Genomic DNA, 18,277 nt, shown 5'->3' with positions numbered 1-18,277 from the left:
GAAGAAATTCAAATCCTCGGAAACCTCTTGCTCTGAGCATAAAGGCCTAATCCTCTGGCACAGATCAAGAACCCTCCAGAGGCTACAGGTTTGAAAATACATGGCCAGGGAAAGAGAGGGAAAAAAAAAAAAAACGAAAATGGCAACGGTCTAGAGTCGTCTGTCTCTCCCCCGTTACACTGACTCATGAGCTCCAGGGCCTCCACCTGGTCCAAGGTAAGGCCTGAGGCGGCCGTGCCCACACCATGAGATGGCTGTGACCGCCGCTCCTCTGCGAGCTCCCAAATCCAAGACGGCCGTGGGCAGTAGCAGAGACGAGTAAGTATCATGAATGAACACAAAGATAAAGACACAAAATTGGAATCGCCCAAGGAAAAATCAGCCAATTAGAAACCACCAGGCCAACTGTTCGCTACTCATTTCTAACGTAAACAAAAGTTCAAAAGAGTCAGTACCCTCTGGATAACTGAATAATAGATGAGGGAGGTTTCTCTCCAGAGGAATATTCCAGCTAATAAATGAAGAGGAGGGTAGAATTACAATGTCACAATGTTCCCAAACGCCATGTGGAAGCTGGGTGTAGGCAACAGTCGTTTACAGCTGCTAACTGGACAGAACATCACAGAGACAAGAGGCTTTACATACCCTAATGGATATACACAGGCAGCAACACCTAGCAGAATGTCTTGATCTCAAATACGAATCTCATCCAGTCTCTAAATCCAACTACCGATTCATAGGAAACACAGGGACAAAAGAACTCATTAAATGCCACCAACAAGACACCGACTGTGCAAAATCTACAGGACAAATGACATGGCTCATCTCAACAAATATACCACAAAAGGAAAAAAAACGGAGGGAGGGGGAAACCCCTGGATTAAATGACACTTAACAGGCGCATGAATCAAATCCAACAGTGGATCCTGTTGGGTCTTGATTAAAACAAATCAATTCTAAAAAGATATTTATGAGAAGATCTGAAATGTTAGCACCAACTGGATACTGGATGATGGCAAGCAATTACTGTTAGTTCTTTTAACCATGACAATGCCACTGTCATTATGTCCTTAAAGAATCCTTATCTTTCACAGATCAATACTGAAGTATTTAGCTTTAAAATAACCCAGGGAGAGAGAGGGTAGTGGTGGATATTTACAAAACCAGAGTGGATAGGGATTAAGAAGAGCTAAGGCTATTTGCTTTCTCAGAATGTCTAGAGGTGACTCTGAAGGGTGACTCGGAAAAGAGCTCATGATCACTTGCACTGCCAAGTGCTAATGATCCCATCACATCTTCCTCCTGCTCAGAACACTTCTGTGGCTCCAGGTCACCCTGGGAAAAGCCAACAGTCCTCTCTGTGGCCCACAAGGCCCCACTCGGCCCTCACCCCCCCACCTCCCTCTTCTCATTTCCCACCAGGCTCCCTCCCTCTCCCAAGCCCTACAGGCCCCAGGAAAGTTCCTCAAGCAGGCCAGGCACTGTCTCACCACAGGGCCTTTCACTGGCCCTTATTTTGCCTCAAGTGCCCTTCTCCCAGATGCCCACATGGCTCCCTCACTCCCCCTTTCCCTCAGCTTTATTTTTTATTTTATTTATTTTTTATTTGTCTTTTTGGCCATTTCTTGGGCTGCTCCCGCAGCATATGGAGGTTCCCAGGCTTGGGGTTGAATCGGAGCTGTAGCCGCCGGCCTACACCACAGCCACAGCAACGCAGGATCCGAGCCGCATCTGCAACCTACACCACAGCTCACGGCAATGCCGGATCATTAACCCACTGAGCAAGGGCAGGGACCGAACCCGCAACCTCATGGTTCCTAGTCGGATTCGTTAACCACTGCGCCACGACGGGAACTTCTCCCCTCAGCTTTAAAACGCTGTCTGGTATAGGAGGCCCTAACCACTCTGTCTAAAACGGTACCACGTACTATTTATTCTCATTCCATGCATCTTCCTGGATTTCTTTACATGCCTGCTATCTCCTTCTGACTATCAACTCCTTGTTTCATTCACTATTTTCTCTTTTAAAAATGTAAGCTCCATGAGGGTGGGGGCTTCGTTTGTTTTCCCATGACTGGCTTTCCAGAGTAGTGCCCACACAAAACAGATGCTCAATAAATATCTTGTAACACATCAAAGACTTAGGAGTTTCCACTGTGGCTCAGCAGTTAAGAACCCGACTAGTATCCGTGAAGATGCGGGTTCGATCTCTGGCCTCACTCACTGGGTTAAAAAGGACCCAGTGTTGCCACAAGCTATGGCATAGATCATGAATGTGGCTCAGATCTCGTGTTGCTGTGGCTCCGATTTGACCCCTAAGCTAGAAACCTCCATATGCCTCAGGTGCAGCCTTAAAAAAAAAAAAAAAATCAAAGAATCAAAAGAGGCATCATCTAGACGTAGCATCCTGGTGTCTGGCACCCCTTTAAGAGCCCTTTTAGGGAACACTTTAGAACACAAAGCTGCTGGCTGCCTAATCCAATACTGAATCTCTCCTGTTAACTTAGTAACAGAATCTGATTTTTAGCTAAGAATAAGGCCATGTGAAATACATTTTCCAGACTCCCTTATAACTATAAAAGGCACCATGACCAAGTTCTGAGCAAGAGTTTGAAGACAGACTTATTGCGTGCAACTTCCATCAAGTCTCTTTAAAGAGCCAGGTGCCCATCTTCATCCCTTCTTTCCTGCTTGCTGGGACATAATGGCTCAAGCCTGAGCAGCTGCCCTGAACCACGAGATAAGAGCATAACGATGGTGGAGCAAGAAGGGAGAAGGATAACACAGCATTGTAAATAAGCTACACTCCAATAAAATTTATTTAAAAAAAGAAAAAAAGTAGAAGGAAATGGAAGTCCTGGCCTGCTCAACCCTGGGCTCCTTGATGTGAGAAATAACCTTCTACCTTGTTTAGGCCATTGTCATTGTCTTTTATAAGCAGTTTTCTATCATACATAGTTGAACTGAATCCAGATACACCTGAGATCACAAAGCTATGGTAGAGTGGGTGGAACAGGTACAGTCAATACATCTATACAAACATATAAAAACGCCCATAACTTAAGAACTGTTCCAAAGAAGAGAATCACTGTGAGCTGTGGGTAAAAAGAGGGTGTGGAGGTGATCCCATCATGGTGCAGCGGAAACGAATCTGACTAGGAACTATGAGGTTGTGGGTTCGATCCCTGGCCTCGATCACTGCGTTAAGGATCTGGCGTTGCTGTGGCTGTGGTGTAGGCCAGCCACTATAGCTCTGATTAGACCCCTTGCCTGGGAACCTCCATATGCTGCAGGTGTGGCCCTAAAAAGCAGGAGGGGGGGGAGGTGTCTTGCACTGTTGGTGGGAAACATTGGTGCAACCACTATGGAAAACAGTATGGAGGTTCTTCAAAAAACTAAAAATAGAACTACTATTTGATCCAGCATTCCCACTCCTGGGCATCTATCCAGAGAAAACCATAATTCAAAAAGGTTCCCCAAGGTTCATTGCAGCACTATGTACAATGGCCAAGACATGGAAGCAACCTAAATGTCTACCAAGAGAGGAATGGATAAAGAAAATGTGGTACATATATACAATGGACTATTACTCACCCATAAAAAGAATGAAATAACATCATTTGTGGCAACATGGATGGACCTAGAAACTATTATACTAAGTGAAAGACAAACATATGATATCACCTGTATGTGGAATCTGAAAAAAAAAAAAGATACAAATGAACTTTTTTGTGGGATAGAAACAGACTCACAGGCTTTGAAAAACTTGTGGTTACCAAAGGGGACAGGTCGGGCGTCGGAGGGAGGAACTGGGGGTTTGCGCACTGAGGTATATGGAGTGACTGGCCAACAGGGGCCTGAGGTATAACACAGAGAACTCCACCCAGCACCCTGTGATGATCTACGTGGGAAAACATTCTGAGACAGAATGGAAATGTGTGTATGTATGACTGGGTCACTTGCTGCACCGCAGCAATTACCACAACCTCGTAAATTACTTATACTTCAATAAAACCTAAAAAAAAAAAAAAAAGTCCCAGAGAAGAGAGAATCACCATGAGCTGGGGGTACAAAAAGTGGCCTCATGGAGTTGGGGGGAGGGTGAACAGAGGAGACAACCAAGAAAATGATGACATGAGGATCGTACAACTTTCATTAGGTTAAATGGGCTACGGCCCCAGGATGAGTAACCAGACTATCTAAGGAACACCTATAATAAAGAAGAAAAAGGAAAAGAAGCAAAAAAGGATGAACAGCCTACATCCAAAAGAAGAAACGTAAATGAAAAGCCTTCCTCATCTTCACAGGGGAATACAAATTAAAACCACAAGGAAATTTCATTTCATACCCATCAGACTCGAAAAAACAAAAAAGCTTTACAAAATCAAATGTGACAGGATACAGAACAACAGGAACTCGTATGTGTCCTTGCCGGGAACGTTCAGAGAACCGCCTGACAACATTCAGCAAAGTTAAAGATACTCACTTCTTTGTGTGTGTGTTTGCTATTTCTTGGGCCGCTCCCGCAGCATATGGGAGGTTCGCAGGCTAGGAGTCGAACTGGAGCTGTAGCCTCCGGCCTACACCACAGCCACAGCAATGTGGGATCCGAGCCGCATCTGCAACCTACACCACAGCTCACGGCAATGCCGGATCATTAACCCACTGAGCAAGGGCAGGGACCGAACCCGCAACCTCATGGTTCCTAGTCGGATTCGTTAACCACTGCGCCACGACAGGAACTCCAAGATACTCACTTCTTACACTTACCCATCTCATGCCTCGGTACGCACCTCAAAGAAATTCTTGCCCATGCACCTCAGGAAATGTGTGTAACGACATTCAAAGTAGGCCATGAATACCACAAAAAAAATCTGGAAACTAATGAAATATCCAATGGCATGAAAATGACTAAAACAAAAATGTGGTCTATTCAGCCAGTGGACTATTACAGAGCAGTTAACAAAAAATGAATGAACTATAACTATCAACCGTCTGGATCAATCACAGGTGAAAAATACAAGTCCCAGAAGACTATATATAGCCTTATATCATTTGTAAAAGTTTAAAAGTAATTCTTTTAAGACAAAGAATGATAAACAAAAAATTTAAGGTGGTGGTCACCCCAGGAGGGTAAACTGGGGACTGACTGGGAAACACCAGGTCCACATAAGTTATTGGTAGGTAATGTTTTTAGTTCTTTGGCAGGTAGTAGGCTATTCACTGTAATAGACAGTATTGCACAAACCAAAGATACCAGTGTACCATGCACCAAGGATTACGATAATCCGACTCTATGTGCCCAAGGCCATCTTTAAAAAACAGGATGCATTTAGGAAGAGGTAAGAAAAAACACACACTAAGTTACGGGAGGGCTAGAGTATTAAGTGGTTTCCACCTCATGTTTTGTTCTGCTGTCACATGTTCACTTCAATAAGAAATGTTTTTTTATATACATATTTTTTATTTTTTTATTTTTTGCTTTTTAGGGCCGCACTTGTGGCATATGGAGGTTCCCAGGCTAGGGGTCCAATGGGAGCTACAGCTGCCGGCCTTCGCCACAATGCCAGATCCGAGCCACATCTGTGACCTACACCGCAGCTCATGGCAACGCCAGATCCTCAACCCACTGAGCAAGGCCAGGGATCAAACCTGCAACCTCATGATTCCTAGTTGGATTCGACTCCACTGCACCATGACAGGAACTCCAGAAATGTTTCAAATGATAAACAAACTAAAGCCCCATGGTGCAGGGGTTCTGTAGTCAGGCTCTGGAGCCCAACCACTACTTCTTATGGAAGATTATTTAACTTCTCTGTACCTCTGTTTCTGCATCTGAAAAGGGGGGGGGATGATCACTTCCCAGGCCACAAGATTCAATGAGTTGATTCACAGCTCCTCTTCACAAATTAAACCCTTAATGAGGAGTTCCCGTCGTGGCGCAGTGGTTAACGAATCCGACTAGGAACCATGAGGTTGCGGGTTCGGTCCCTGCCCTTGCTCAGTGGGTTAACGATCCGGCGTTGCCGTGAGCTGTGGTGTAGGTTGCAGACGTGGCTTAGATCCCGCGTTGCTGGGGCTCTGGAGTAGGCCGGTGGCTACAGCTCCGATTTGACCCCTAGCCTGGGAACCTCCACATGCCGCGGGAGCAGCCCAAGAAATGGCGAAAAGACAAAAAAAAAAAAAAAAAAAAAAAAAAACCCTTAATGAGACCAGCTACCGTTATGATCATTAGCCTAACTCCAAGCATCCACGTGGGAGAAAAGAGCTGACTGACAAGCACCCACGGCTCCACCTGGTCCAAGGTAGGGCCTGGTCCTTACAGCCTCGGTAAGAAGCCCAGTGCCTCACCCATGCCAGGTACTTACTAAATGGTTGATAAATGAACACATGTGGCCTCAGTTTACCCACCATGCCTTTGACTGTCTGAACAGACCATTGCTGGATGCCTACCCAGCACGTCCATTCTCCCTGCTTCTTCTTTACTGACCCTTTGTCCAGGGTGGTGATAAGCACAGCTTAAAAACTGCATTTCCTTTTGGCAAGGGGTGGTCTTGTCACAAAGTTCTAGCCAAAGAGATGGAAGGAGAAGTCTGCTAAGGATTTCAGGGAAGGCTTTGGTTTTCAGATAGAGGGGCTATTTCTTTTCCTTAGAGCTTTGCTTCTTTCTGCCTGTAACAAGGATGTGGGGCTGGAGATGGGGCGGCCCTCTTACCACAGAGAAGCTAAGGGCAGCAGTGCAGAAACAGGAGCCCAGGGCACTTGAGACGGTAAACTGCAGCACCACCTGGTCCTGATGATCCAGGCACCGCTGGATCCTTATTAACCCACTGAGCGAGGCCAGGGATTGAACCTGTATCCTCATAGATACTTGTCAGATTCGTTTCTGCCGAGCCACAGCTGGAACTCCCTAAATGCTTTTTAATTGTAAAAATGATTAATAGGTTTCTTACCTTTAACACAGGACAGTTGTGCTTAATGAGTACTTATTACCAAATAAGGAAGTTCATGTTTTTCGTACTAACAATCTTTGTTGGAAATCAGAACATGCAAAAGGTCTTGTTGGAGTCTGTGACCCATTGGCAGTTTTCTTTTGTAGGTTGGATATCTGCAATCTAATTTTTAAAAGCTATCGATAAAAATAATAGAGGGAAAAAAACCCTGGAAACAAAGGGAATACACATCAGTGACGGCCGGGCCAAATAAATTATGGTACACCCACACCTCCATGTGTTTTGGAGCGATTAAAAAGAGAAAATTTGAGCATTACCTGAGAACTTGAAGGCATTTATGCACGGTATTGCCGTGTAAGAAAAGCAAAATGCAAAAAAAATTAATATAATAATAATTATCCCTTACAGGATAATATCCCCCCCACCCAGGATTATATAACCATGGAAAAACATGTGGAAAGATAGAATACAGTACTTGATTGTTCCCACGGGTGAAGGATTGTGGGAGGATGCTGACATGGGGGTGGGCAGAGAGGAGCCCACAAAAAAGGCATTGGAAAAAAATTTAACGGGCTTGAAACCAATTCATAAAAATAATTATCATCCCCATTTGGTGAGCGCTCTCGGTGCACTAGACACAGTGCTAACTAGGTCACTCCATCTCGCTTTTAACTTCTCATTTGATGCAGTCACTACTAATCATTCCTGTTTTCCAGATAAGGAAACTGAAGCCTAGCGAAGTGTTGTGCCTAGAGCTTGAGCAGTGCTGGGACTTGAATTTTATGTGCAATGGCCGCCCACGAGGGTCCCCATTCCAACTCCAAACCCATTGCACTCGGGGCTCGAAGGACAGTCAGCTGTTGGAGGCGCAGCTGCTCTGACACTGCGCACATCCTTAAACAGCAGCAGGCCCCGAGGTGTGATGATGTGTGTTGAGGCAGCACACACCTCAGTCCCTCAGTGCCTCCCGATGTTGGCAGAAACCCGAAAGAGCCACTGACCTCGCTTTGCGGAGCTTGGGGAAGCCTTGCCTGGGATATTTTTACAGACTCAATTGCTGACACCGGGAGCCAGAAAACAGATGAGGAGGTGTCAGCTATTACACGGTCAGACATTCGGAGCGCACCATTTAATTAAAACCTGTTCAGCCCCAGAACAAGAATTATTGCCTGTTAAAGCAGGGGAGACAGATAAATTCTGCCTGGCCAGTTAATTCTTATTTCCAAGGCACTCCCTGACCCTCACTACTGCAGGAACACTCAAGAGGGCCTGACAATAAAGTCGGCTTTGCATAGACATGGCTATGTGCGGGGTGGTGCTTCAACAGAGCCTTCCGCACCTGAACTAACCTGTGCACGTCTTCTTCACTCACTGGGAAAAAGGCTGTCTGTTCCATGCCACATGCACTAGGCTGCCCGTATGAGCCACTGCCAAGGCCCGGGCTGCACAGATTGGAGAGGAACTGAGGGACAGGAAGCGAAGAGGTCTGGACGCTGCGGACAAGCCCAAGGACCACTGGTGACCAAGAGGAGGGTAAAAACGTGCTGCCTCCCCTGTCACTGCAGATGTGCTGACATTCTCCTCAAAACACAAATAGGAACAACCACCCTTCCTTGGACACTATCAGAAACTCACTCATAACGACAGAGGAATGGATAAAGAAGATGTGGTGTATATACACAATGGAATATTACTCAGCCATAAAAAAGAATGAAATAACGCCATTTGCGGCAACAAGGATGGGCTTAGAGATGATCATACTAAGTCAGAAAGAGAAAGACAAATACCATGTGATATCACTTATACGTGGAATCTAAAATATGACACAAATGGACTTATATACAAAACAGACTCACAGACGCAAGAACAGATTTGTGGCTGCCCGGGGGAGGGAGGTGGGGAGGGATGGCTTGGAAGTTTGGGATTAGCAGATGCAAACTATTACATATAGGATGATAAACAAGATTCTACTGTATAGCTCAGAGAACTTATATGCCGCCATATCCTATGAAAAGCTAATGGAAAATAATATATAGATGTATATATACATATGTACAACTGAGTCATTTTGCTTAGAGCAGAAATTAACACATCATTATAGATCAACTATATGTCAATTAAATGTTTAATGAAACAATAAAAAATACCTTCAGTCATAAAATCGTTTATCCCACACCCACCAAATGCCAGGAAGTGTTCTACGGGGAGAGAGAGAAGTACCTGTGCTTTCCTGAAGCCTACAGGAGGGGAGGAGGGGATACTGAACATGACAAGGGCTCAGGCCATGAAGACAAAGCAGAGTAAAGGGCCAGAGTGTGATGGAGAAGGTGCCACTTAATAAGGAGAGAGGCCTCGCTGAGAAGGTGACATTTGAGCAGAGACCCGAAGAGAGTGGGAGCTTTGGGGAGAGGGGGGTAGTGTTCCAGGTCGAGAGAAGAGCCAGGGCAAAGGCCTGAGGGAGGAACACAGGCAGCTAGTGTAGCTGGGGCACAGCCAGCAGCAGTTGAGGCTGGGAAGTCAGAGATGATCAGGTCAGACAGGCATGTGGGGGGCGAGGTGGGGCACGGGCATAGCTGACACGGAGCACCACTCCGTGCCCAGACGTGAATGCTCTATGTCATTCATTGGAAAGGTGAGTGGGTACTGCTCCTGCTTCCCACTTCCTCACCATAAGGAAACTAAGGCCCAGAGAGGGAAAGGAACTGGCCTGAGACCAACCACACAGCTGGTCTGTACCAGGCTGGGATGCCCACTGGTACAGAAGTTTGCATCCCCCCGCAGCTCAACATTCACCGATTCCTCCTCCAGGGAGAAACAGTCTCCGTTTCCTTCTCACTCCCTCGACACTCCGGCCACCCTTTCTTAGGAGCAGACAGGTAAACATTTCAGGGGAGAAGAGGGGGGAAGAAAAAGAAGAAAAGAAAACACAAAACGACCAGTCTAACTCCCGAAAAGAGGAAACACAGCATTAACTTTCTCTGCAAGTTACTACCAAACAGACACCACTCACTGGAACACGTCCTGAGCACAGCGCGGATCAAAGGCAGCCGGGTGACCGTGAGGGGAGCTCCAGGCTCTCAGCTCCCATCCCAGGTCTCCTCCAGGCCAAGGCCACCTGCCTGCGCTCAGCAGGCCGCCCTCGGCCTCGCCCTCGCCATCGGGTGGGTGGTGCCTCCCCCGGCCGGGGTGTCTGGAATGCGGAAACGGGAACCTGCCGCGCCAGCTCCCAGCAGCGACTCATTCAGCAGCCGCAGGAACACAGCCAGCGGAGCTCCCCAAGAGACGGCAGGTCTTCGCCAACAGGCACGTTCCCGGGGAGGCTGTTTTGCCAACGGTCCCTGTGCGGGAGGGAAATAAAAGGACTCCTTACTCATCAGACACGTGGTCTGAGGAGCCTGAATGGGCTCAAGGGAAAGCTCAAGGTAACAAAGGCAGCTTGCCTGTTACCCTCCCGGCTGGGAACGGGCCACCTGTTCAATGACGGAGCCAGGGCTGGATCGGTGCCCACGGCATCCCCTGCCCTGGGCTTGCCGGCTTCATTCACAACCACACAATCCCAAAGTGGGCTCCTCTCCCCATGCGGACGGGGAGCTGGCTCACGCAGACAGTGGAGCTTAACGATCAAGCCCTGCTGCTGGACTCCTGACCAGCCCGGGAAGCACAGCGGAATGGGTTTGCCAAATAACCACCACCAGAACCCCCATGCTCGCTCACACAGCACGAGGCACTGTTTTAAGCACTTCCTGTGAATTATCTCCACCAGCCCTCACAGCCACCCTCTAAGTAAACACCACTAGCACTCCTATGTTACACATGAGAAAATCCGGGACGGAGAAGTCAGGGGCTAAAGGTCACATGGCAAGAAAGTGGTGGGGCAGAGGGTGAAACCAAGCAGAGTAACTCTGTTCTTAACTACTGCATGAGATCTCCTCTCGATAGAAAAGATGGTTCCCCTCATTGGGCCTCAGTTTCCTCATCTGTCAAATGAGGCGAGTGTGAGGTGCTGGCAAGAGCTCTTATGCCTAACCCACAAAAATGCTCAATAACCATCAGCTACAGTTATCACATGTTACCCTCAGGTTCCATCAGGATCAGCTTTTTACCTTCAAAACAGAGGTAATTATAGTCATAGAGTTTAAATTCTGGGCAGCTGAAGGGAAGAAAAAAAAAGACTTACTGCCCTTTCCATCCAAAAAAAAAAAAAAATTATACAAAATATCTATTCTGAGTCCTGCACTAGGATACAGTGTAAACAAAAACCAACAGACCCTGCCCTTAGGGCGCTTACAGTCCCCTATAAATAAACTGGCACAAAATATCGAAGATACAGCTTGTGTGTACTGCCTGCTCATTGTGGGCCAGGCACCACAGCGCTCAAAACGCTTTGCATGCTTTAATGCACTGAATTCTCCCAACAACACGGGGGATAGTACTGTCACCACTTTAAAGGTATGCAAACAGAGGTACTTCCAGGCTAGTGGCTTCCCCAAGTTCGCACCGGAGCCTGAGGTGGGTCCAGGATTTGCACCGAGGTAGCCTCATTCCTCAGTCCCCCAGCAGTCCCACGGGGCAACAGCTTTATGCTGGGTCCATAAGCGGTAGTTGCAACAGGCACCTACAGGAAACGTCAGTCTACAAAATGAATGGTCACTTTCATGGGTTCTGGGGAGGAGAGGGCGGGAATATTAAATTATAATTCCTCAATAATGTCAATGTCACATTTAATATGTTAATACAAGGGGCCACATTCTTGAGCACTTACCATAAGCCAGCTACTAGGGGTGAGCACCCGACCCACATCTAGTCCTTTCATCCACACATTACCCTACGAGGAAGAAACAGCACCTCTGAGAGGCTTGGTCAGAAGTGGAGAGAGGAGACCCCAGTATTTCTGAGTGAATGCACTCACAGCCTGTGCAGACTGCCGCCTCATCACTCAGCGTGGGTTTCCCTGAATGTTCAGTTAAATATTTGGTTTCTCAACAAGACCGAGAACCGCTATGATACAAGGACACCATTCTTGAAGGTGGAAAAGATCAGAAAACAAAAAGCTACGTCCAGGTTCATATAATTACAAAATGAAGTTTTGTAAGGACAATGACATAAAAACGTATAGGTAATATGCTTCCACTTTGTTTCCCTGACTTCTGCAGCAGATCCAATTGCTTGCCTACCCAAGAGCCATCCCCCCCTTCCCGTCACTTCCTAAATAGTGCTCCATTTTCGCTCCTGTAGCCTGACTCCTGTCAGTCCTGTGCTTCAGGTGGGGATGCTTCTAGCCCCAGCCCTGAGAGTAAATCCTGATTGGCTCTTGCCTGTGATTTGCCCAAGTATGATCACATGTCACAAAGCTGGCCAATGAGATATGAGGGAAATCTGGGAGGCAGGACATCTAGGAAAGGTTTCCAAACTCCTGAAACACAGAGAGAGCGAGGCCTCCTTTCTGCTGCTGGATATAGCCTTGTCCAGGGTGTGATGACCAGAGCTGTGAAAGTCATTCTGAGGCCATGAGGGAGCCTGAGAACACAGGACCAAAGCTGGCGGAGAGGGCTGGGCCCCTTACAGGCATTGTAGGAATGCTGAATTATTCCACCCTGGTGCTGCCTGTTTATGGGCTGCTCCATTACAGGAGATCATAAACCTCCTGATTTCAGGCCAGTTTCAGTTGGGTTTCCTATTATAGTAGACCCTGGTTCTCAAAATGTGCTCCCAGTCCCAGAAGCACCAGTATCACCTGGGGACTTGTTAGAAATGCAAAAACCTCAAAGCAGACCTACCAAATCAGCAACTCTGGGCGGGACCCCGGCAATGTGTGTTTTAACAAGCCCTCCAGGGGACTCCGGGGCTGCTCAGCTTAGAGAATCACTACAGTGATTAATCAGTAAGGCCACTGATTAAGTGGCCTCTGGAGTCAGGTTTCCGGGATCCAAATTGTGTCACCACCATTTTCTAGCTATTGGGCAAGTTATTTAAATTTAGTTGCCTCATCTGCAATGCAGAACAACAAGAGTACTTATCTTACAGGGTTGTTGGGAGGGTTAAATGAGTCACTTGGTGGGAAGCATCTAGCACAGCGCCTAGCATAGAGCAGACATTGTATATATTACTTATTTGCTGCTATTGTTGTTACTACATCATTTGCAGCCAATGGCATGCCAACGATACAACTTACAACTGAACTCCCCCAAAGCTGGATCCATAAATCCTTTTACCTCCAGAACCCAGCCCAGTGCCCTGGGGTTCCAGATGTGTGACACAGAGGAGGGGCAGAAGTCCTTCTTCCCACGTCCAGACCGTCGCTCCTCAGACCTCCTCCTGTAGCCTGAGCCACCACAGTCCCAGCAGCTACTCCTGGACTCACTGTGCCAGCTACTCTGCCCAGGTACTGGTCCAGAATGCCCACAAGTTCTGCCCAGCCCCTGAGAGCACCCCCACCAGGTAAGTCATGCCAAACATCTGGCAAGAGCCCAGGGGTGCCCCTCCCTCTGGGAGCTATCTGTGATTTCAAAACTGGTGGCACCAAGATGCAGAAAGCCAAAGAATGATTAATGCCACCCCCGGGTAAGGCCCCAATAGGAAAAGGCAGCTTCTTAGCAGGCTTAACAGCAGGCTTGGGTATGGGGCTATGTGTGGGGCAGGGGTTTGGTGCTCACTGGTGTCACTGGCACTACTGAGCCAGTCAGAAAGAGAAGTGTGGGTGCAGCAAGAAGGTCCCGACCTCTGACCACCAACCCCTGGGGCAAGAAAGGATTAATCAAGTTCCTTGGGCTCTGGAAAGGAAGCTGTTAGGCTGAACCTAAATTGCCAATATTCAACCATTCTTGACTCACAAAAAGGCAACTTCATATGGTTCAACCTAATATAAGCCAGGAAACTGACTCAAATAACACAGGCCCAGGAATTGGTCACCAGCAAGACACCGGGACAGTGGTGGCCTCTGGCTGCCTTACATTTGTTCCTTTGGTCGTGGTCACCATGCAAGATTTACTGAAATTTAGCAAATCAATCAACCCTGAAATACCACCCCATCTCAGTCAGAGAAAAGACAGGGCTCACTAGATGCGAGAAGATCTGCAAACCCGAAGCTTCCCTGCCTCATGCCCTCCCACCCTCTCCTCCTCCACTCTGCTCCAGCCCTGGTCTCAGGGCCTTTGCACGGGCTGCTCCCTCTGCCCAGACACCCCTACTGCTCACACTGCCTCACCTCCTGCAGGCCTGTACTCCAGCCACCTCCCAGGGAGGCCACTCGGTCTAAAATTTCAACACCCTCCACCCTAAGAGCTCACATCCCCTTTTGTAGCTTCTTCCCTTCGCGCGTATCACCATCTAACACAGTACACATCTTCCTTCTCTATTTACTGTCTGAATCCCCCACTGAAATGAGAGCCCCAGAAGTGGGGGAGCCTTGCCTGCCTTGCTCGCTGCTGCATCCCCAGTACCTACTAGAGCGCTCCGCCGAGTGAATATCTGTTGAATGAATAAGTGTAAAAATCAGACGCCCTGTTGGCGTTTGGGGGTTGCCGCCCTCACATCCAACACGTGCAGGCCTGCAGTGGGAAACCTGGAAAAAGCAAGCTGCCTAAACTGGCGACAGTGAACCTAATGTCCCCTCCATGCTGGACGCGCCTCGGAAGAAGGAAAAGAAAAGGCAGCACTGAAGAAGGTGCAGGGGGCAGGTGCCTGAGGAAGCTGGAGGGGCTGCAGGACTTCGCCTGCTTTCTCCCCGCAAACCAAGAGCCTGAAAGAGAGAAACAGGGCCCTGGAGGAAAGGGCTGCTCATCAGAACAAACGGCACCAGCCCGGAGCAGGATCAGACTGGCGCTCGCGTTCACATCGACCAGCTCTACTCACCTGGCAAGGAAACCATTGGGGGCCGAGAGCCACTTTCACACAGACATTTCTGCCACCGCTGACTCACGGCTCAGCTGGAGACCCCAAAGAACAAATGCCTGAGTTCTCTTGTGGCGCATCAGGTGAAGGCTCTGGCATTGTCACTTCAGCAGCTCAGGTCACTGCTGTGAGGACAGTAGGATCCCTGGCTGGGGAACTTCCGCATGCCATGGGCGGGCCCCCCAAAAAAATTTACACAGAGAACAAATGCCATAGGAACCTCTACTTGATGTGGAGGAGGCGGGGGGGAATGTTTGCTGTAGTTCTCGTCGGCTGGCTTGATGAGAAATATCTTCAGGTCTGAGGCACTGGCACAAGCTGCATCTTGCTGCTTTGTCAAAAGTCAGAACTGAAAGGGGGCACTTTCCCTGCCTCCTGCTGCTCTGCTGGAGGCAAACCAAATGCTGGGTTCTGGTTGCGTGTGGGGCCCTAACAAAGACACATCAGAGGAAGGATCTGTGCACGTTTGTCCTGAGGGGAGGATGGGGGAGGATCTGAGGCCTCCTGCTGGAACACGTCTTTGGAAAAAATGTGGGAGGGGCCCCCGCGGTCCGGTGCTGGAGGGAACCAGGCCTCAGGGAAGAGGGACCTCTGCTACCTGACTCAGAGGACCCGGGGTCCTCAGCAGCCCGGGGACAGGCGTGGCCGCTGCAGCCCCGCCTCAGCCGGACGCTGCTTTTCCAAAGGGCTTTCCAAAGCCGTGAGCCAGTATTGACTCGTATAAAAAAAAGAAAAAAAAATCTTTTTATTGTATAAATGGACTGGGCAGAGGCAGGGAATTGGTCCACACGCAAGAGCTTGAAACACACAAACGCTGAGTGAAACGTGCTGTCTTTTGGTTCTGACGCGTCCTGGTGAGATGTTTCAAACACACAAGGTGAAGAGAAGAGCATCATAGCCCCCACCGGCCGGCGGCTTCACCAGAATCGCCTCACGGCCGCTCTTACTTCATCCCTTTACTCGCCCATTCACTTGGCCCCCTCTGCTCCCTGCTCACATTATTTTCAAGCAAATCCCAAGAGGTCTTAACAGTTCACAGGTACTTCAGAACAGCAGTCTTAAAAATAAGGACTTTTTCTTCAGCAGAACCACAGTATCATTATCACACCTAAAAAACTAACGAGGATTCCTTAGTAAGGTCAAATCTCCAGTTGGTCTTGTTAGTTTAAAGAAAAGGGAAGCACAGGTTCCAGAATCAGAGAAAAACCCCACGCCCAGAGTCATGTTCAAGCCTCTGGGCCAAAAGGTGCCTGGGACCCGATGCAGGGCTACCTGGTAACAGGAGATCAGAGGCCACCCGTGAGAGTCAAGAGGAGGCACCTAGTGTGGCCCTGCCTGCCCACCCCGCTCGGCTGTCTGTCATGCACAGAGAGACCACACAGTGAGCGTTTAAGAGCTTGGGCCTGGCCTGGGTCTGAATTCTGACTTTGACACTCATCAGCTTTGTGATTTGCACTTTTTCAGGACCTGAGTTTCTTTCCACGGGAAAGGGGAATAATAAGAGTACCTACGCCATGGAGGAGTTATGAGGATTAAATGAGCTGGACATGAAAAGCGCTCAGCAGTGCCTTGTGCACAGTAAGAGCTCAGTGAATGCTGGCTGGTATCATTAATTCAGCCAACACACACACACTGAGAATCTCTTACATGCCAGGCACTGTCCAGCAGTAGGAGATAAGAGCAGTACAGAGGCTAAAGCCCTCACGAATCACCACCTGCAAACAGGGGCTGGCACCAGGTCACCACCTGGGAACATGAAAGGACTCTGAATCTCCAACATCTGCCTTGTTTGGGTAGGAAGCCCAGACACTCCCTGCCCCTGAGTTGGGGAACCCTGGAACTAAAGGCCTAGAACAATGACACCCATAGAGGAAAGAGTCCCCTCACCACTAGCACCCCGCTCCCACCCCAGCAATGTCTCTGGATCAGAGCAAGAGCCAGAGAGTCACAGTCTGGGTAAACGCTGCTGTTGCTGAGTTCACAGGAAGAGGCCACACAGCTCCCACCAGAGGCCACAGCCAAGAGGGACAGGGGCAGCAGATGAATGAGAAAAGAGGCTTAGCACCCAAAGAAGCTGCTTAGAATGGGCTTTCAATAGGCTGGACCCTTTTCCTGTTTCCTTCACTCACCCTGGCCACCCTCCTCGGTTCCCAAAGAACCTTCTCTTTCCTGGGAGGTAAAAATCTACTTCCACCAAACCTAGAGCTCAATGTAAGGAAGAGATCAGCCAGTCAACTCAGGTCTAAACCAGCACCCCCCTCGGAGTTCCCGCTGTGGTATAAATGGATCAGCGTCTCTGCAGCGCCAGGACACAGGTTCGATCCCCCGCCCTGCAGGGCAGCTCACTGCTGCAAATGCAGTGAAGGTCACAACTGTGGTTCGGATCTGATCCCTGGTCAGGGAACTGCATATGATGCAGGGAGGCCAGAAAAGTAAATAAACCAGCCCCCAAGCAACAACATAAACTTAAGGATCGATGCCAACAAGCTCTAGGAGTCCGTGCGGTGTAATGAGTCCTTCCTGTGGTTTTATTGCTCAAAGCGCAGACCCCATCCCCCTCAAACACCAACACAATATATACAACAGAGATTTAAGAGCTTGGTCTCAGGACCCGAGTTCAAATTCTGCCCAGACCTCAGCTTCTTCATCTGTGCAGTGGGGATGATCAGAGTCCCTGCCGCCTCAGAATACAGGTCACACATGCCAAGGACTAAGCAGAGTGCCAGGCCCAGAAGGTGCCTCTGAGGGATGACAGCTGTGAGTTTCGCTACCCCCGCCTATGAGAAATATGCTTTTTCTCACTCATCTGCCCTTATTCACCAAGATAAAGCAGGGATGGCATCTTTGATCTGTCACTGTGAACCCTGATCTACACATGAGTCTCACACCCTAGGCCTACAACGTCCATACATGTGGTTACTGAGCACCTGAAATGTGGCCGGTGTGAATGGAGATGTACTTGAAGGTGTAAATACACATTGTATTTTGAAGACTTAATGTGGAAAGAAAAAAAAAAAAGAGAGTGTAAAATATCTCAGTGATTTTTATACTGATTACATGTTGAAATGATACTATTTTAGACTAAATAAAATACATTATTAAAATCAATTTCCTCTGCTGCTTTTTAGCTCTTTTAAATGCAATCCCTATAAAATCTTAATTACGTACACGGCCCACACTGGTGGCTCACATTGTATTTCTAATGGACAGTACTGGTGGCAGACCCTTGAAAACCAGGGTCTTCCTTTTTTTTTTTTTTTTGCCACACTCACGGCATGTGGAAATTCCCGGGCCAGGGATTGAACCCCAGCCACTGCAGTGACAACACGAAATCCTTAACCGGCTGAGCCGCACAGCACCTCTAGGGTCTTCTCATATGACTTCATACTGTCAGTGTCTAGCATGGTGCCTGGCACACAGGCAGGGTAGAAAAA

The 18,277-nt window shown here is 48.3% G+C and overlaps 2 protein-coding genes across 10 annotated transcripts in view; both read right to left on the bottom strand.

Annotated features, from left to right (window-relative positions):
• NFKBIB (NFKB inhibitor beta) overlaps positions 1-18,277 on the bottom strand; it is a 1,076,695-nt gene that overhangs the window by 779,857 nt on the left and 278,561 nt on the right. The gene's annotated exons all lie outside the window — the stretch shown is intronic.
• SIPA1L3 (signal induced proliferation associated 1 like 3) overlaps positions 1-18,277 on the bottom strand; it is a 231,434-nt gene that overhangs the window by 207,653 nt on the left and 5,504 nt on the right. For 2 of the 9 annotated variants that reach the window (XM_084960459.1, XM_084960464.1), the window contains exon 2: positions 9,964-10,291. The exons of 6 other annotated variants lie outside the window; for them this stretch is intronic. The gene's annotated coding sequence lies outside the window, so the exon portion shown is untranslated. Of the gene's footprint in view, positions 1-9,963; positions 10,292-14,804; positions 14,973-18,277 lie in introns of those variants that run through there. One more of the 9 variants, XM_084960461.1, reaches the window with a different exon arrangement.

This window comes from Sus scrofa, chromosome 6 (assembly GCF_054392235.1).
Source record: "Sus scrofa isolate SSC_HxYL_T2T_F1_AM1 chromosome 6, Sscrofa_HxYL_maternal_Yorkshire_Landrace_v2.0, whole genome shotgun sequence".
NCBI lineage: Eukaryota > Metazoa > Chordata > Mammalia > Artiodactyla > Suidae > Sus > Sus scrofa.
The sequence above is the reverse complement of the archived record's forward strand: the minus strand, read 5'-3'. Positions and strand labels throughout refer to the sequence as shown.